The sequence below is a fragment of the Sus scrofa genome, chromosome 4, assembly GCF_054392235.1.
Source record: "Sus scrofa isolate SSC_HxYL_T2T_F1_AM1 chromosome 4, Sscrofa_HxYL_maternal_Yorkshire_Landrace_v2.0, whole genome shotgun sequence".
In the NCBI taxonomy this organism is placed as follows: Eukaryota; Metazoa; Chordata; class Mammalia; order Artiodactyla; family Suidae; genus Sus; species Sus scrofa.
In genome coordinates this window covers 126,830,251-126,850,974 of record NC_139386.1, presented here as the reverse complement: position 1 = coordinate 126,850,974, position 20,724 = coordinate 126,830,251, and the positions used below count along the sequence as shown (strand labels likewise).

The window sequence follows — 20,724 nt, the reverse complement described above, 5'->3', positions numbered from 1 at the left end:
AGAAAACTGGTAGAGAAGATAGACAACTAATAGAGAAGCAAGTGGGACTCATTGGAAAGCCAAGCGTGTGGATCCTGAAGCCTGTGCTGAAACAGCTGTCAGGAGGGAGCAGGTGTTGGGGTTTCCTCTAGCTCATTTCTGGAAGGAAAACATCAGAGGGGCTCGCAATCTTGTAACTCAAAAGCTCCTTCCCACATTTATATTGTCATCAAGTGTGCCCTGATGCTGGGGATAGTGCTTCCTACCTGAATGGGCTCATCTGCAAAGGCTTTAAAATAGTGCAGGTCACAGAGCACATTGTCAGTAAATGTTAGCTGTTATCATTAGGGTCGTTGTTAATTTTCACCTTTCTGTTCTCAGAAGGAACCAGGTTTTGGCTGAAAACCAAATACCAATTGTGATCATCGTCGAACAAAAATATTATGATAGCCTGTGTACAAGACAACCTTTAAGACAAATAGAGTCTAAATTTCTTTTATGTCTGTTGTCTTATTTCCAGCACACAGTCTAACTTCTCTGTAGCCAGTTTAGGAGAAAATCAAAAATACAAGAATTGGGCATTCCCTGGTGGCTCATTGGGTTAAGGGTCCAGCACTGTCACTGCTGTGGCTTGGGTTGCTGCTGTCATGCAGGTTCAGTCCCTGGTCCTGAAACGTCCACTTGCAGAGGTTATGGCCAAAAAAAAAAAAAAGAAAGAAATACAAACATGACATGTTTCCATTTAATAATAATAGTAATATGTTTTCAGAAAGCTTGTGGCATTCAGATACATTTAGGGATTTTACCTTTTGTCTACATTTTCGTAGAATCTGTCTTCATCAAATCAGATGATTCAGAAACTGCATGCTGCAGAAAAAAAAAGAAAAATAACTTTGTGTGTACAAGTAGACCCTCAACTCATTAGCAAGTGATATCCAGAAAAGACAGTTATCATATGGACTGCCAGTGCTGAAAAACTTGCTTCCATCAAGGGGAGGGGCTGCGAAGGGGCTCAGGCATGGCTGTTAGAACGAAACCTCCCGCTTTTGCTTCTCTCTTGAGCAAGTTCTTCCCCCCCCCCCCCAACTGGCTGAGGTTGTTGCCTTTAAGGCTTCATTTTCTTTGTGAGCCTTTTTGAATGTTAATGTCTTTGCGACTCATTAACCTGGGGTAGTTGTTTTGCACTCTGAGCACCAAGACATCTCATCAGGATGAACTGGGGCAAGGCAGCCTCCAGAAACACACCTGGGTCTCTGGGCAGTCATCTGCAGGCGATTGCCTCCAGGTGTTTGCCAGTGGGAGCCCATTGAAAGTCAATGCAATTTAGAGCAATTTCTCTGGCAGTGGAAATTAACCTGCGGGAATCTGCCCGCAACAGGTGTATTTTAGGGCAGTCATACCAGCGTCCTGCACGGCAGAGGCAGGACCTTGACTACCAGATGTAGTTCGGGAGGCTGGGTAATTGGATGAAGCAGGAAATCAGCGCAGAAGATGGCCAAATTGCCGGTCGGCATGGGTTGGTATAATTATTGGTTAACCCTCTCCTGCCTGTTAACTAAAAACTATTTGTATGCTTGAGGAGGCGGGAAATCTTCAGTGAAGGGAAAGGAATGATCACTCGCCGCTTAAGCAGACAGAATTTTTTCGTAACTGAGGTTTTCTGCAAATTCTTGGTTTAGTGTCTGATACTCAAAATGCATGATTGCTAGGCGCCCACAGATCTTCAGCCACACGGAAGAAGTGAATTTTGAGTGCCAAAAGGCTCCTTCCTCAGAAATAAACATAATTTTACCTGGTGTGTTCGGCCCTGTCCACTTCTTTTGAGAGATGGGGTGGAATACACAGATTCGGGAAAAGGCTGTCATGTTCTGTGCCTTCCTTTCTTCTGGGATCGTGTTTCTACCTGTATTCCTACTCCTTAGGGTCTCGTATTTTGACTCCTTGGCATAATTCTCTTTTCCTGGGTTTTTTAATGTCTATTGTTCCTTCCAAACAATTTAATTGACTTACATAACTTTAAGCAAATCCAAGGTCCTGAACGAGCCAGATTTCTAGCCACAGCATAAATTTTCACCCAACTCTTAATACTGATATAATATGCATGACAAACACCAATGGAGTTTATGTGCTAAAAGCCTTTCGTTTTCTGATAAAACATTTACGACAGTCTTAAGAATAAAGAAGGAATATATATTTATTCCTGCCAAAGTAATGTGCTGCCATAGCTAATTTTTATCGTGAAAATAATGGATTTTATCACAAAAACAATTATTTGACATTTTCAAAGAATCCGAGAAATTGATGGTTTTTATGAATATTAATGAGTTGTTAGATAACTTTGGGAGGAACTTATCCTTTTTCGAGTTAGCATGTTTATAAAATTTAAATAGTAAAGGGCAGAATAATTAAGATTTGAATAAATCATGATTTTAATCTTTGTAAAATTGTTTGACATAGTATTTATAACATTAAATGAAGTTTTACTTTAGTATTATATTTCGTATTTAGCTATATAATTCAACTTATGCCAAGATTTCTTTCAAGAAGACTTCCTGTTTGGAATTTTTCATGATTTTTGAGGATGTCAACTTTACCACCTCAAACTTTTCATGAGAAAGAAAATTTTCTGAGTCATTTCAACAGTACCCAGAATAAGGATTTGATCCAAACAAAATAAATGACATGAAGGAAATAAGAAAGTACTCCATGTACTTCGTTCCCACTGATCAAACTTCAAGGCAGCAGACATTGCAAGACAAGTTTAAGACAATTACTTGTGATTTTGAGTCTATGGACGTTAAATACGATGTTGAATTTTGTCAAATTGAAGTTTCCAGTCCAGGGGTCCTCAAAGGGCGGTCCCTGACCCAGCAGGTCGGCATCACCTGCGTCCGCGGGACCCACAGTGGGTGTTATTAGGAGCCCTTCACTGATCCAAGGCTGTGTCATAGTATGCACATCACTGCTTTAAGCTGCTAATGCTTTTCAGTAACTGGAAAAAAAAATAATAATAATTTTTGAAAGTTGCCTAAGGTATAAATCTGAGGCAGAGAGTTTCTTCTAGAAAAGAAATGACTGAAAAACATGTTTCTGAGTTGCTGTCTGCTGGATGCAAAAAATTTGTTAGTATTAGTATTTGAAAACAATGCATATTTTAATGTCACATATATGCAGTGTATTAAATGGTGCATAAAATCTAGCAACTGATCGTTCTTAAAAATTACCACTCTTAGGCAATGATTTCAAACTTTGAAAATTTGACTACCAGGAATGTTCCGAAAACAACCATAGTCCTACTTAACGTTTTTGGTATCACTTTAAATGTATCCTTTTCTTCCACAAATTACCCTCATGATGGGGACATTGGCTTCCAGTTGACTATTGGTTTTGACAACCAACCGTTCTCTGTTAGACCGGAAGGTGTATTTAGTTCCCTTGCGGTGTGAAATTATAATTCCCTTAAAAATCTAATCAGGAAGATGCCATTCTGTGTTTTTTCATTCATTTATGCAGCTGCCTTTCTTTTTCTAGCTTGCCTCTTTGTTTCTTTCACAGTACATTTCGCAATCTAAAAATTCATTTATGTCTTCATTTAAATAAATGGATTTGTTTACTCTCTACTTGACTGTCAACTCCATAAGGCAGAGATGTGGTTAATGTTTAATCCCTAACGTCTAGAACAGTGCCTGGTTGGAAGTCAGCACTTAATATGGCTGAATGAATGAATGGATGAGTATAAGAATGCAGGAATATACTCAATTTAATAAGTGAGTGCTTGATATGTAAGTCAGATGCTAAAGTACATGCCCCTTTACAGTAATTAGTTTCTCCTTCCTCAGAATGTAAAATAAGGGGTTGAATGAGCTCTAAAACCTACAGATTAAAGGGTTTTCACACGTCGCTCTCCAGGCAGGCGCGACACATCCATTCTTCTGCCCATCATGTGAACATCAATGATGGCATTTAATACAAGACGGCTCTAATTTTCACTCCAACTGCCCTCTCTTTCATTATCTTGAAGCTGTAAGCGCTCTGGCCCCACTTCCCTCCAAATGACTTTCTCTTCCTTTTGAGCAGGTGTATAATATAGCTTTGTAATGTAATGGAGTATGATAGCCAACCATTCCCCTCTCCCTTAAATTATAAGCTCCCTGAGGGCAAAGGAAGTGCTATTTTACTTATTTTCACATCCTCTGCTGTCTGGCACATTGTCATACTGAATACACAGAAAAGAAGAATTAAATGTGGCAGCTTCAACAATCCATGCCAACGTCTGCTTCCTCTTCTGCCTGGAGCCTCGTTGTTGTTGGCTGTGTGAGCAGAGTGAATCATACAGCAAAGACACCTGGGCCTACGAGGAGCTGGCATCTGACACCTGGGAGAGACACAGACAGTGATGAGACATCAGAATCTCTAGACAGAAAAGAAATCAGTGAAGTCTGAATCATTGAACTATGAGCCAGCCTCTTTGGGGATCAGGGGAAAGTCTGAGGCCAGGTGCCAGCCCTGTCTTTCAAAAATATCCATGGCCAGCTAGAAGTGTAAAGCTGAACGCATTCTAAGCATCAGGAAAAGATAATGAAGAGTGGGGTACAACCCAAGACCCCTTTTGGTGTGTTTTTCTTTGGTGGTGTCTTTCTAATTTGCTGTGAGGGTGTGAGCGGGTGAGGCTGCTGGTCTGTCCTGGGACGCTCATTAGCTGTGAGGTTTTTACTTGGTGTGTGATTTACTTGATGTGACCTTGCAGTGAAGGTCCTTGGATACAGCCTTCCCTATGTCCTCATTTGACTTTGTGAGGGCCCCAGTTTTCTGAAGGGTTTTTCCCTAGGTTTGCTTTCTTTTATTCATTCCGCAAACTTCTTCGAAGCTCTGTGCAGAATGTCCTAATCTAGTCCAATGGTTACGAGCCTGGGCTCTGGTGTCCCATTGCATGGGTTTGAAACTCTTCCCTTCTTAACTCCGTGAACGTGAGCAATTGACTTCCTATACTTCAGGTCCTGACCTGTAAACGGGGCCTGATAAAAGCTCCAGTGAGTAGTAACACCAGGGTTAGGAGGTTGGATCACCAATGGTACGTAAAATAGTGTCTGGGACCCGGTAAGAGATAGTGTCAGTGCTCATCACACATCTGGGAGAAACTACCAAAGTGTGTGTCCGATGGCTTAAAATCAGGAGAGAGACAGGACATAGCACAGCGCCTGTCCCTGAAGTGCAAGCCCACAGGCTACTGGCAAGGAGCTCAAATTCCAACAGTCATGCTTGGGGTAATAGCGCTACACACAAGGGCTCAACAGGACCCAAAGGAAGGGAGCCAGATTCTACCGTATAAAGGTCAACAACTTTTTTCCAGGAGGAGCAGCCACTTGGCTTTTGAGGGACACGGTGGTGTAATTCTGGCATGAGAGAGGGAAGGGAATTAAGGGCACTGTGACAGATGGCAAGAAAGGAGGCCTCGGGCTTCTGCAAGTTGCTCTGCCTCCGAGGCCTGCCCTCAGCTCGTTGCAGTATGCATCTCTGTGCTGTGCTCCCCGACCTGTAAAAAGGGCTTCTTAGTCCATTAGTGACATCACCGGGATTTCTGAAGTATTAGTGGGAAGATTCTTTATAAACAATCATGGAGTAAGACATTTTTTAAAAGAAGAAGTAGGAATTTAGGAATTCGATCTGGGTTCAGATCATGGCTCCACGACTGTGAATTTGAGTTAGGTATCAAGTCTCCTGGGGCCTTTGTGTCTTTTGATACAATCAGGTGTAAGAATATCTACCTATGAGTTAAATAGGATCCCTCTGAGGAGCACCTCACACACGGAAGCAGCTCCATCATCACCACCTCCTTTATTCCTTTCTAGTGAAAGCTTTCAAAAGCAAAGTCATTTGAAATGCAGAAGAGTTGCAGAAAGCTTGTTTATCAATACAATCGTTTATCTCATCTTGGTAATAAGTATTTGAAAATACAGTTCCCAAAGACCCTTTTGTAGTATTTTAATCAATGTCATTAGAATTTAATAGTAAAGAATATTTAAAAAGGAGGAGGAAGAGACAAAGGGAGAGGCAAGGGGAAAGGAGAGGCAGAAATATTCGAAATCAACACGTCTTATTCAGTTTTTGCTTAGGTGATGATTTTTCCTAAGAGTGCGTCCTGTTGCAATGATGAGATCATGGTTTTCAGTGTTGGGGGGGCTCTTCCAAATCTCTATTGACCCCAATCGAAATAGAGCCTTTTCCCTTTTAATCACTTCCTCCTTACTTTTGGAACGCTTGAAAGTTAAGTATCTGCCAAAAGCAAGCCTAGAGGTCAGGGACAAATACGGATTTCCACTAAAAAGAAAACACAGAAAGACACCCCCAAACACACGACCTTTAGTCCAGCTGCCCTGCGCTGTTTTCTGACATCCTGAGACACAGCATCCATCGGGCCTGTCCAGATTTCTTTGGGACACTGAAGAAGGCGTACCTCGCTGTGTCCCTTCTAAGTATAGTATTATTCTCTTTATAATGAAGTAAACTGCTGAAATGGAAGTGGTAGACAGCCCAGCTGTGATCTGCTAAAGGAAGCCAGTTTCAGGAATATCTCTCAATGGCTCAAGCAATTTCTTTCCCTTCTTCCCTCCTATCCAGTCCATAGGCAGTCTTCCCCAGGCTCTGCCAGAGACATTTGCATCACAAGATAGCAGCCTCGCTCGCTCTGGGAACTTGCTACAATACCTTCATTTTTATCATGGCAGTGATTTTTTGCAGCCCCACTTCCTTTCCTGGAAGTGTGTGCACATTCTCTGCGTGGTGCTTAAAAATAATTGTGGGATGAGCTTCCAGTGAAGAGAGTGGTAGGTGTGATCTGCATGCACAGAATCCCTCTAAGCATCAAAACTTGCGGAGGAAGACTGCACCCCCTCTAGCAAGTGTTTCTTTAGGTACCCGTTCAATGTACTGGAAAATGGAGTGATTGTACTTTCAAGAAGAATAATAATGCAAACAAGAATGATATAGTTTTTAAAAATGACAGAAAGCCCTGGCTTGAGCTCTTTCTTTGGCTACATCTGTCAGTTTCCTCTTTTTTCTTTTTTTGCTTTTTAGGGCCGCACCCATGGCATATGGAAGTTCCCGGGCTAGGGGTCCAATCAGAGCTACAGCTGCCAGCCTACACCACAGCCACAGCAATGTGGGATCTGAGCCGTGTCTGCGACCTACATCACAGCTCACGGCAATGCCAAATCCTTAACCCACTGAGGGAAGCCAGGGGTCGAACCCACAACCTCATGGTTCCTAGTCAGATTCGTTTCTGATGGGCCATGACTGGGAACTCCTACCCCTGTCAGTTTTCTGACCTGCCTCTGTGGAGACAGCACAAAGTGCTTCCTCTTCGGATGAGATGGCACCTCGGTAGAAAACACAAGGAAAGGTGAACGGGGCTAGATGGTGTGGGCTGGTTGGGTGACTTGCTCAAGATGGAGCAGCCCAGGCAGCGTGGTATCATGAAATGTCCCAGATGCCTTGGAATAGTCAAACACAGGGTTTCCCTTTTCCTAATTAACAGCTTGAAGATAAATAATTTTCCTCTTAAGCTCAAATCAGAATCAAGCCAAACCCCCCTGGGTCCTTTAACTTCCCAAAACTGCTGAATGAGGCATCGTAAAGGAGGAGGGCTTTTAAAACCTGCTTCTGATTTATTAAGATAAATGGCTCAGCCATCATCACCGTGATACCACGCAATGAAAAGAAAATCAGGAGTTCCCGTTGTGGCTCAGCAGGTTAAGAACCTGACATAGCGTCCGTGAGGATGTGGGTTCGATCCCTGGCCTCACTCAGTGGGTTAAGGATCCCACGTTGCTGTGGCTGTGGTGTACGCCAGCAGCTGCAGCTCTGATTTGACCTCTAGCCTGGGAACTTCCAGATGCTGCAGGTGCGGCCATAAGGAAAAAAAAAAAAAAAAAAAATCAGTGTTGGTGATGATATGAAGCTGCTCAGTGTAGCAGCCTCAGCCCCCTGGGAATCACACTCTCAGTAAGTCCACCATCCCTGCTACAGGAAACCGCCCCACCAGCAAGTTCCTCATTGCTTAACTTTCTAAAGACATCTTGGTGGAGTCGCAGAGGCAGCCAAACATGAGCTGTGGCCTCAGGTATCCTGCCCACCTCATGGGGTTGGTGGGAAGAGTCCTCCTGTGCAGGGCAGCTCCAGCAGACGCAGCTGCAAAAGCTGCCCCTTATGAAGATTCAAGGAAAGGAGCCTCTGACCCTCTGTTTTTCAGTTCTTGGCATTTGATTTATTTTCCTTGGGTGTGAGTCACCCCGAGAGGCAGCTAGTGAGGCACAACTGATTAGCAATACCAGTAATAAGAAATAAGGAACCTCCCTCCCAAGACTGATACTCTATATCAGGCCTCATCCTCTTCTGCCAATAAACTGGGGACATATGTACGTACAATGACGCATCAGTCCACATGCTAGTCTCCTTTCGGATGCACCAAGGGAAAAGACTCAAAAGCCAGCACAATGACGCATCAGTCCACGTGCTAGTCTCCTTTCGGATGCACCAAGGGAAAAGACTCAAAAGCCAGCAAGGTACTTAGGCAAGAATAGATGATTTTGTGGGACTTCTCATTCGGATGTGATCAGCCTAGAGGCTCAGGGATGTCATTTGCAACATTTATAACAACGCTTGTAGTAAGACAACCTCAGGAGCATGAATGCGAAGATTTTTTTCCCTCACTGTAGAATGTGACCTGTTTTCCTGTCTGTCATAACTGGATATCATGAAATGTTATCTATAAAAGTGGATTGCCCTGCTGCACGACTTTATTATTATTTTTTTTCTTTATCACCTGCAGTTTCTGAGGTCTACCAAGAAGGAGGTGAGCCAGAAGCTTTTAACTTACCCAAGGCTAGTGTGTCCAGGAGCCCATGTTCCCTTTTAAGAAAGTTATCCCCTCTTTGGAGAAATGGCTGTCATCTATAGCTGATGCCTTCCTAGTAAGGGCTTCGTGATCTATGCTCACCTCTGGAAGTTTCCAAAATTTGTCACCAAAATGATCCAGAAAGTGAACTCAGAGAGAAAGAGCCCCCTTTGGCTTGTCTGACTTCTCTGCCAGTGTATCCCAGGATCAACCCTATCTCAGCCTTACAGATGCTGCTCTTCATGTCAAGAAGATACGTACTATTGGTTCTAGAGCAATAAAAGCAGCAGGAAAGCCTAAGTTTTTATCTGCCGCAGAGATTTCCAAGGATGTCATAATTGTTGTTTACGTTGGTTGCCCTGAATGTTTGTCACCAGATTTCAATGCTGAGAAAAGCTCTGTCTTGAGCGCCTACTTGAGACATTGGCATGATGCCTGTTCGATGCCTCTGTGTTTGATCAGGGCCATGAAGTTGAAGTTAGAAGGCCTGTCAGTAGTCATGCGCTTTGTTCTTGACTCTGTCTTTTTGCGTAGTACAGTAAATGACACGTTACTTGTTTCATCCGAGGTCCACTCTCGTCGTCCGTTGAACATAGGTTAAACATAGGATCGAATGAGGCAATGTGCGCCAAAGTCTTTCCAGCGCTCTACGAAGTCGCCTACGTGACAGGCATTGCAGATGTTTGAGAAGAAAATAATGAATGCATTGCTCAAAATTAGGCTAACCACAATACTGGTAGATATGCTAAGAACAGTGGAATAATTAGTTAAGAGCACTGTCTCTGGAGTCAGACTCCCTGGGTTTAAATTCCGGCTCCTCTGCCTCAGCTGATGACCTTGGGCAATTTTCTTAACCTCCCCACGTGTCAGTCTTCTGGGCTGTCACGTGATGTTAACTGAAGGCAGTTCAAAGGACTTCATGATGTATCTGAGGCACTCAGAATATTTTCTGGCATAGAGTAAGTGCTCATTAAAAGTTAGCTGTTATCCTCATCATTGTCATCACCCGAGGTGACATTTGAAGTGTGAATGTGAGTGATGGCTTATTTAGGGGAGAGCATTGCTTTTACCTTGGGGTCAATTCCTCTATGCTTTCTGGAACAGCGTCGCCGCAGGCATTATTACATAAATACTACATTTATTAATTGTCGGTCATGACTCGCAGTGAGCTACCCGAAGCTTAGAGGGCAATGTTGTTGATGGTAACACGATTCCAGAATACTTGTTTTCTAACCATGTGAGTCTTTCTTTCCAAACCTGATGAACTAACTAGCTGAAATAGGAGCCTTCGGTAACCCTGTGTTTCCTCGTCAAGTTTTCTTGTTTCAACAGGACCAAGTCCCCCCAGTCTAGGCATTTGGAATCTCCACTTCTGACCTTATACTCTGTGGTTCAAACAAGATGACTTGTTTTGGCAAGTCTTGATAGTGTTCTGTAAACATGAGTCCTGAATAATTTCCACAAGGTTTCTTTCAACAGCTATAATTACCCAATGAGGAAATAAGTTAGGAATTCTCTTTAGCCCAAGTTGAACTTAAATTGACCAAAATCATTCATGGCTTTTCTTCACTATGATTCAATCAGAACATGTTTTGGGAAAGCTCTCTAACATATGTTTACACTCCTCCTGGTACAGGAATAAGATAGAAAACCAAGTTGATTTGTTTTTGAATCTCGTTTTCGAAGACTATACAAAGCTCTAAAACACATTCACAATGTGGCTTTAAATTTTTTTTAAAAATCAAGTGAAAAATGCAATATCGTAAAAATGGCTTTAACAGAAAAAGGACTTCAGATAGACATTAAAATGATAGTGGTGATTGCTTGAGTTCTAAGGCATGGATCCTTTTTATTCTCTTCCTTTCAGTTGACGGTATCTTCAAATTTTCCTTTAAAATAGATGAATTGCTATTATTCTCTGGGACAGGAGATACACAATGACAACAAGAGCAAAAAACAAAACAAAACAAAATACTTTTTTTTTTCTCCCTGTGGCTCAGAGACATAAAGAAAAAATGAAAACTCTGCAGGACAGGAGAGGGTTCTGAAGAGACTAGGATTTTCAAAGGAATGTTATTGAGGAAAGTGCCACTTGGGATTTGGAGGGAGCTTTCCAGAATATAATTGAATAGGAAGGAGGTGAACACAGGAAAGGGGAAATGTAGATGAAAAAGCTGTTAGAAGAGTGTAAAAGTAACCAGAGATAGATTTGGCCCCCCTCAATCTGCCACACCTCCCTCCTGGGCTCCCCCATTGAGTGTGACACTGACACACTTTCTAAAACCCAGTCCCGACTCCCCAGCCTCTGAGTCCTCGTCTTTGCCTCTCCCTCCAGGGCTGGGCTCTGGTTCTCTGTTCCCTTGGCCCTTCTTCTGGATGTACACAAGGTTGCCCTAGATCCCAAGATCTTAGATCTGAGAGGGTAGAAGAATCTTCTTCATCTTTCCCACTCTGCTGGGTTCTGCCAGGTTCCCTGGATACTGGAGAGTTGCAGTTAATAGACATTCTGAGCCCTAATTAGTGGTTATACATCTGGGAACAAAAGTGTAATGAGAATGGTGTAAGGGTGGGGGAGAAAATCCCGTGATGCAATTTTCTTAATCCCTTCTCTGGAACTGATAGAGTCTTTGTGGTGTTCACAGCAGGGTGGTGGAAGGTGTCTGGCTAGAAACTCCATCAGGGCGTTTTGATGCTCAGAGGCCATCAGAGGCTCAGTCTGCTCCCAGATAACAACCAGGATCTGTGGACAGAAATTTTATACCCAAAAAAATGACTTTGTGAAGGATCCGGAATGAGAACAAAAGCAGTAAATTTGGGGTGGGGGAGGGAGCAAAACCTGAAAAATGGGACCATGTCGGATACATTTCACACTTCTGCTCTTTCCCCCAAGCGTGTCCTACAGTCCTGAGATAGAGGGGAGGTTGATGCCCAAGTTCCAATGGACATTGTCATCTTTCTGAGCAGAAACGCACAGAGCCTGGGGTAGCTCCAGCTGCTTGCCATTGAGGCTGTATCCTTCAAAGGAGAGAGCTGGAGCAGGGCAGGCCCCGATTCTGTGTGCAGAACCCACCAGAGTCCCGGCCTGGAGCCTGGGGCCTGCAGGCCCGAGCAGACCGCAGACAGGCCGGTTAAAGGAACATGAGTCAGGGTCTCAAGTGAAATTGGAGCGCTTAGCCCCAGGCGTGACCCCTGGAGCGGGCGAGGGGTGGTGCTGAGGCGCTTCTCTGCCCATCTCTGAGCAGCCACGGCTGGAGGAGCATTTTTTTCTCCAGGGGGAAGGGTGGATTCTGAGGGACACAGTCCAGGGACCTTGCGTGGCAACAGGCAGCCTGAAGGGAGGAGTGACACCTCCTCTGTCAGCTGGATGTCTGCTTAGGTCACGGATTTCCTAATCTCCCTTGGGTGTCTATTTGAGCAAAGCAAAAGAAGCTGGAAAGAAAAGACCAGCCATGAAAGAGGGCTGGACGGAGACCTCTCTGTCTGGCAGAATGAGCCGAATGAAGGATCCTGAGCTGTTTTCCTTCAACCAGCCCGAGGAGGCTGTTCTTGGCCAAGAGGCTGAATTGGGTGCCCCGAGGGGCAGGGACTAAGGAAGGAGTCAAAAGAGGTCACGGGAGCATCTCTGCGCCTCAGCAGGGAGCCAGCGTTAAACGCCTGCTGGGCACCAGGATCATCAGCCAGTAGAGAGCTTAGAGCAGCATCCTTTATGGAAGAGCTTTTAAAGCCCCTTTCTTGGAGTTCCTGTCATGGCTCAGTGGTAACAAACCTGACTAGCATCCATAAGGACATGTGTTCGATCCCTGGCCTTGCTCAGTGGGTTAAGGATCTGGCATTGCTGTGGTGTAGGTCAAAGATGCGGCTCAGATCCCATGTTTCTGTGGCTCTGGTGTAGACCAGCAGCTGCAGCTCCGATTAGACCCCTAGCTTGGGAATCTCTATATGTTGTGGGAGTGGCCCTAAAAAGACAAAAAAAAAAAAAAAAAGCTTTCTCTTCCCCAACCTCAGCTTCAACTCACCTAAGGATCAAAGACCTAAAAGACCAAAAATCAGCAGGAGCATAAGAACAACCTATGCCCTCCTTCCCATTAGAGCCCCTTGAGCCAGGAGCCATGTGTGAGTGCTAGTGAGCTTCTAGAAAGAAAGAAGGAGTGTCCAGTGATCTCAACGATCCTGAAAGTGGTCTCAGAGTCACCTGCTACCAGGTATCAGGATTTTCCCTCCCCACCCACCAAGGAAGAATTGCCTTCCAGTTCAACTTTTCTTGGGCCCAGAAGATCCCAAGGTCTCCAGGTGCAGGGCAACTGACATTTCCTGCCCTCCCCTAAACACCTGGCACCAAAGCTAAGACTGCTTAGTGCCTGAGCCCCAAAGGTTTATTTGTCCATCTGCAGCCACCTGTCCGACCCTCCTATCACGGAGGGTCCCTCTCTTTGTGGAATGGAGCCTCAGGTGAACCTGGCAACGCCCTGCCTCAAACGTCCTCTTATTTCCCCCATAGGACGGTGAACCCATGCATCTGCTAAAACTTCTACCCCCCAAGTTTCTACCTGAACCAAGTGGCATTTTCTGTCATTCCAACCACATTAAAATGAACGTGAGGTCCAAATTTTTAATGGGACTATACTGTAATGAATTGAATTTGACTTGGATTTTTTTCTTTTAAGTAAGAGAAAGTGACTAGAAAGCAATGGGACCCACTCAAGTTATCAAGACATCTTGGCAAAGAGAGATACAACCCAGCTCAATGAATAGTTAGAGACAAAATAAAAACATTTCGTGTTTGTGCACTACTGGGTTCAGCTGTACAACATGCGACTTTCGTATATGTAGTCTCGTTTCATGCTCACAATAGCCCTAAGAAGTAGGTACTTGTATTAGGAGTGTTTCATGCCATGTACATATTTTATATACAGTGTATATTATAGATACATAATATAATATCTACATATATACATACATAATAGATACATATTTTACACATTATACATACTATATATGTATACAATATATATATATAATATATATAAGGTGACTTAGAATTGGAGGAGGTATTGTATATTTTCCTGCTTTTTGGCTTGGCCGGCATCTAAACCCTTTTCTGTATTTGTGGAATGTCCATCTTCGTGAGTGACTTTTGCCGAGAGGCAGAAACCAGTTTCAGTACAGAAGCTGAAAATGCCAAATACTCATTTTCCCACATTCCCTCATAGCTATAACACAGATATTGCAAGACCCTCCACTCACAGATGTGCCTGTGTCAGAGTGTGACCCAGAATCTACAGCCACAAAGAGGGCTTGCGAGAAACACACCTGCGGTGAAAGCAGCCACAAGATCCTTGAACTGTACCCCGTTTCCGGAGGCAGGGGTCCCAGGGACTGTGGCAGCAGTGCCAGGTTCTCAGTGATGGTGAGAAAATCACGTAGAGGCACCTGGGCCCTCCGGTGTATTTGGTGCTGTTTTGTGTGTTTAGTGCTGTGTCTTGATGTGTAATACAGAGTTTGTCTGATAATCTCCAAGCTGGTTCTCTGGCCCTCTTGGAGTTTCTGCTAGCCACCGATAGCTTTAATAAATTTGTTTTCTGATGACATTAGCCGGAGTTAGTGTCTGTTGCTAGGAACTAAGAAGCCTGACTCAGAATGTTAAGTAACTGCCTCTCTAATCACATGTAATATAAACAGTAGAGCTGGATTCCAGCCTTTACTAGGTCTTACTGAATGGTGAGCAGTGTTCTGGCTGGATTATGTGCCTCCAGAATTTATAGGTTGAACCCCCTGTACCTCAGAATGTGACTGTATTTAGAGATTAGGTCTTCAAAATGACAGTTAAATTAAAATGAGGTCATGGGTCGGGGCGGGGGGCCCTAGTCCAATACAACTGGTGACCTTCTAAGAGGACATCTGGACCCAAACCCAGAGGGAGGGAGGTATGTGTAAGGTACGCGCAGAGAAAAAGAGGATGAGCCGCGTGTTCAGGCAGAGAGAAGAAAATGTATTAGAGGGGAAAGGGAGAGGGTGACAGAGCCTAGAGAAGAGCCAGCCCTTCTGGCAGGTCCTTCTTATACCCCGCAGATGGGAAATGGGGTTCCCTGCAGCGGGGGGCGTTTAGTTTGTCTTTCACCTGCAGCTGGACTCTGGTGGTCACGTAGTCATGAGCAAGGCGGAGGTGTCTCATGGCAGGGTGGTCTTGTAATCCCGAGAAAGCTGGAGGTGTGTGGTGTCCCACGCTGGAGGAGGGGAGGGTCTCGTCGTCTTGGGAACGTCGGCACCAGTGGCGAAAACAGGATGTCGCTTGATCAAAGTGGTCTGTCTCATGGGTCAGCATGACGAGCCGTTTTCCCAATGAGCCCCCCTGGAGCCCCTCACAGTACGGAGACACAGGGAGAAGACAGCCCTCTACGAACCAAGAAGAGGGCCTGCAGAAGGAACCAACTCTGCCGTCCCCTTGATCTGTGCCTTCCAGCCTCCAGAACTGTGAGACAAGAAATTTCTAGGTTAAGCCACCCAGTTTCTTCTTCTGTGATGCAAACCAACACAAGGAATGAGGAATAGTTTTTGAAAAATCCAAGAGGATCTCAACGTTGCTCAATTAGATGATCTGAAGAAAGATGTCCGAGCTGGGAGGACTGGCTGTGGGATGGGGGAGAAGAAAGGCAAGACAATAAAGTCAATCTTGAACTTGTTTGGTATGAGATTTTGGCAGGAGGAAAAAAAAAATAGAATGCGTTAAAGCCCTAGCTTCTATCTGAGACTCCTAAGAGAGATTTCAGCTTAAGGAATGAGAGAAAAGACACCTCTGAATATTCACAGTTCTCCCCATGTGAACCAGCTCTGAACTGCCTGCTTGAGGGCTTTAAACTGACAAACGCAGGTTTATGCAAGGCGTTTTCCAGTAAGCAAGTCCCAGCTGAAGGGTGGCACGCTCCTTTGGGCAGCTGGAGGAACCTCCATGTAGCGCTGAGCTATTGCCATGAAGAATCGTTCGCTAGAGTGGCATCACCTTGGCCAGGAGGTGAAGTTTAGTCTAGTGTCGAGCCCACTGGCTTTACTTTAGGGACCAGGCAAGGGTGCATGTGCTTTCTGTCATGAAGACAAATGAATCAAACACACTGAGTTCCAGCCTCATGTGGTGTCTGGTGTTTAAATTTCCTTTGCGGCATCTCCTGAATTTCCACCGGAATGCCCACACAGTCCGCCACTCGCTGACTTACTATGTAACATTAAGTGTCTGCTCTTCATGCTAGAACTTTGCTCACCATAGCAGATAAATGGAAGGCAAGTCTAAACCTGGGAGGACTTAGTGTTTAGATGGAAGGGCGAGAGAAAGAGAAGAAGGCCAAAATGAGAAGGGGACTGTCCACCTGAGGAGACGGATGGGTGGTGGGTTGCAGGTTACTCCAGGCCTGCCTGGGTGGGACTCACTTGGCCAAGTGCCTGTGAAGTTGCCGTAGAGGGTTTCAAAATTCCGGATGTCCTGGAGTTCCCACTGTGGCTCAGCAGTAACAAATCCAACTAGTATCCTTGAGGATGTGGATTCGATCCCTGGCCTCACTCGGTGGGTTAAGGACCCAGGGATGCCATGAGCTGTGGTGTGGGTGATAGATGGGGCTCAGGATCCCATGTTGCTGTGGCCGTGGCTCTGATTTGACCCCTAGCCTGGGAACTTCCTTATGCCTCAGGTGTGATTCTAGAAGAAAGCAAAAGCAAAAAAAAAAAAAAAAAAAAAAAAGATTCAAGAAGTCCTGATCATAGAAATTAAAAAAAAAAAAAAAAAGTTGAAAATACACATCCATAGGCAAAGGGCTGAAACTCTGAGTAAATGAATTTTAGTAAACATAGCAGATAATGTTAGAATTAGAATTAATTTCTCTTTCAGGGTTCGGGGTGCTTGTGATGGAATTTGAAGGGCTGAGGAGTCAGGGCAGAGAGAATGATGCTAAGAGGAAAAAGACCTCGAAGACATGAGTTTGGGTGACCTGACCACCTGTGGAGAAGATGAGCAGCAGAGGGCCGTGGGGACCGAGGGCCAGCAGGTTGATTCCACACGGCTCTGCTCAGCTCACCCCCATCCCCCGCCGGCCCCAGCTGTTCCCAGACAAATGAAGCTATGGCCACTTTGCTCTCCTATCCCCAATTCTCTCTTTTTAAATGGCTACAGTGATCTCAGCAGAAGAATTTACTTAACCATATTAGTAGCATCTTAAATGATGCAATTTTATCTTGTCAGTGAAATAGCTGCAATTAAAACAAATTATCTCTTTCCATTCATAGCTTAATTCAGAAAGCATATCTGATAGATTCTTTTAAAATGGGAACTCTTATGGGTCTTGTCTTATTTCAAAAGGAATTCATGTTTAGAGTCTGGCTTTTCGAAAATTCTAGTGCAGGGCAAATTCACAACTGTCTAGCTGCCCACGGTGTCACCAGGGTCCAGTTTTGGGCCAGCACAGAGGGTGCAGAGTTAGTGTGGCATCTGGGAAGCTGTCCCATCCAGGAAACCCAGAGATAATGACCTCTACTTTTTGGTAGCTATTTTTCTTTTTCTCTTCTTTTTTTTATTATTACTCAAATGAATTTATCCCATCAGTAGTTGTATAATGATCATAACAATCTGATTTCACAGGATTTCCATCCCACAGCCCAGGCACATCCCCCCACCCCCCAAAATGTCTCCTCCGGAGACCATAAGTTTTTCAATGTCTGTGAGTCAGCATCTGTTCTGCAAAGAAGTTCCGTCTGTCCTTTTTTCAGATTCCACATGTCAGTGAAAGCATTGGATGTTGGTGTCTCATTGTACGGCTGACTTCACTTAGCATGATAGTTTCTAGGTCCATCCATGTTGCTAAAAATGCACGTATTTCGTTCTTTCTAATGGCTGAGTAATATTCCATTGTGTACTCGTACCACATCTTCTTGATCCACTCCTCTGTCGATGGATATTTAGGTTGTTTCCATGTCTTGGCTACTGCAAATAGTGCTGCAATGAACACTGGAGTACATGTGTCTTTGCAAATCGTGGTTTTCTCTGGATAGATGCCCAGGAGTGGGATTGCTGGGCAAATGGTAGTTCTATGTTTAGTTTTCTGAGGAATCTCCATACTGCTTTCCACAGTGGTTGCTTGGTAGCTATTTTTCCAGTCACCTGTGTACATGCATACCCAAGCAAGGGTAAACATGTGCAAAAATAAAAGCGTTCCCATAGTTTTGCAAAGCACCAAGTCAGATGGCTGTTCCAGGGCACCTGTGGGAAATGCCGTGTGACAGTGAGATGAAAACAGTGGGCCCATTGCTCTTAATAGTTCTAATATTTGACCTTTCCACAGTAGCCCTGAGATAGAACGAACAATGTCTGCAAAACGTTTACTTAAATCTCCCTTCCTTCTTCAAAGTACTCTGCTTTCTGGCTCTAATTTATGTGTTCGAATTAGAGAGCAACATCCCCTTATGGGATAAATAGGATTAAAGGGCGTTGTAATTACATTTCACCAAGTCCCCTGAATTTTTTCCACCTAGGAAAGTAAGGAAAAGGCAAAATGCCTCCTCTCCTGACTCGACTGTTCACCGAATGGTCTTTATGTTTCCTGGAGGCTGCAGATGAGATTTCCTATTACGGAGTGAGAAAACACCCACTGGGGTTCAGGAATATTCTGGCAATGGAAGATTTCCACTTTCAAGGACAGCAGTTCATCAGTCTAAGTGTCCAGGGAGATAATGACTACATTGTGATTCATTTATAGAGTGGGCTAGACCAGTTACAAAAAGAATGTACTCGAGCCACATGGATAAACCTCAAATGCAGACTTTCAAGAGAAGCGGCAGGTTGCAGAATTAGCATACTTTATAACACCCATGCTTATAAAGTTTAAAAACAAAAATGTGAAGCATACCTTTTATGGAATCAGCCATGTGTAGTGAAATATAAAAAATATGTTTGAGAATGGTACAGACATATTTCAGGAAATTCATTACCTTAGGGAGAAAAAGAAATGACAGCACCAGGGGTACAAAACAATGTTGAATGTCGTCTGTATTGGTTTGCTCCTTAAGCTGAGCAGAGGGTACATAAGTGCTGACACACTCAAAACCATTTTTGATGCCTGAAATGTTTCATAATTAAATGAATGAGATAATTGGCATCTTCAGATCCTCGAAGATCTGGCACGTCCATGATGCAGAGTGTGTCACAACTTGTGAGCAAAACTATCATGAAGACAATTTTTAGGTCAGTCTTTGCAAATGGCTCAGAGTGTTGGGTGAAAAAATGAGCAGTGTCTCCTAGATGCCTAAGGAGCTCAGAGTCTTCCAGAGCAGCCAAGCACAGTGGAGACGAGCATTCCCTTGTCTCTGCATTACGAATAAGGATTTCTGGAGTTCCCACTGTGGCTCAGGGGGTTAAGAGTCTGACTAGGAACCATGACGATGTGGGTTCGATCCCTGGACTTGCTCAGTGGGTTAAGGATCTGGCCTTTCCATGAGGTGTGGTAAGGTCACAGATGCGACTCGGATCTGGTGTGGCTGTGGCTGTGGCTGTGGCGTAGGCAGCTCTGATTCAACCCCTACCCTGGGAACTTCCATATAACATGGGTGCTGCCCTAAAAAGGAGAAGAAAAGATTTCCTTTTTCCTGCAAAATTCCCAAGACACCCTCTGATATTGCTTTACATTCCAGCAGAATTGGTTTGAATACTCTTCCTTCCATCTGTGTCCCTGAAAGCTGCTTAACCATGAACTTCAGCTTCCTAGATGGTATTTCCTGCAGCTAAGACCTTTGACAATGCTGCCTGGCGCTACCCCAGATGAATGGAACTGGTTTCCATTCTCAGCTGCACTACGGTCACTCTTTGTGCCAACAATAAGGACTCACTGGCACTCCTGTAAGATTAGGGGTTCCTCATACCTGGAGATTCAAGAACTGGTAGATGGTCATGGGTATTTAGAAGGAAGTCTAGTAGCCTCTGGTATATTTGGGCAGATAGCCTCTGAGTGTATACTTCTCTATTCATCTAGTCAAGAAATACTGGATGTTTGTGCACTTTGCTTGTTCAGTTTCTGTAATTCTAGGCTTTTTATTGGCAAATGTGTCTCTGTTTTCACAAAATGGAAATGGAGACACCCAGGAAGAAGAAACTTCTTTTACATAAACAATTGGTGGGCAGGCATCCCTCTGAGTCTTATTGCAAGAGCATCACAAGAGTTGCTCAAATGTTTTGGAGATAATGGTTAAATTCACAGACTCATAGATGTCTCACCATGGAAGAGACCCTGAATCACCTGATTCAAATACTTCATTTTACAGGTGAGGTAACAAAAGCCTAGGGCGATTCGGTGCCTGACTGGTGGCAGAACCTATTCTCAGGTACGGTAAGTTATTTCCTTTCTAACCTTGAAGGTTATGTCCCTGAAAATCCCTGTGATAAAAGCATAAATTATGTTTGAGGAACTTATGACCTTAAGAGGAAAATAGAGTTTGGGGAGTTAGCAAGTGAATTGAAGAAAATTATCATAATTGTTTTATATTTATTAACCTAAAATAACACAGGCACCATTGGTATTCACACTATTTGATAAACAAATTTTTAGCAGTGAGTCCTTTAAAACTGATTTTTAAAACTGATTTTTCTTTTTGGCTTCGCCTGTGGCATGCACAATTCCCAGGGTCAGGGATCCAACCCGCACCATTGCAGTGAAAACACCAGATCCTTAACCTGCTGAACGACCAGAGAACTCTCCCTTGAAACTGACTTTGATTGACTCTTTAGAATTCCTTCTTTCTCTGTACAGTACTTAAAAACCTTTTGTAATTTGTTTTCCTTTTTGCAAATAATAGCCGCAATGGATAGTTTTCTGTTTCAGATC

The 20,724-nt window shown here is 44.0% G+C and overlaps 1 long non-coding RNA gene across 2 annotated transcripts in view; it reads left to right on the top strand.

Annotated features, from left to right (window-relative positions):
* The window catches only part of LOC110260376 (uncharacterized), an 878,819-nt gene that overhangs the window by 571,145 nt on the left and 286,950 nt on the right, over positions 1-20,724 (top strand). Inside the window, exon 4 of one of the 2 annotated variants that reach the window (XR_014844693.1) lies at positions 20,165-20,224. The exons of the other annotated variant lie outside the window; for it this stretch is intronic. This is a non-coding gene — a long non-coding RNA (uncharacterized LOC110260376). The remainder of the gene's footprint in view (positions 1-20,164; positions 20,225-20,724) is intronic. 2 annotated transcript variants of the gene reach the window in all.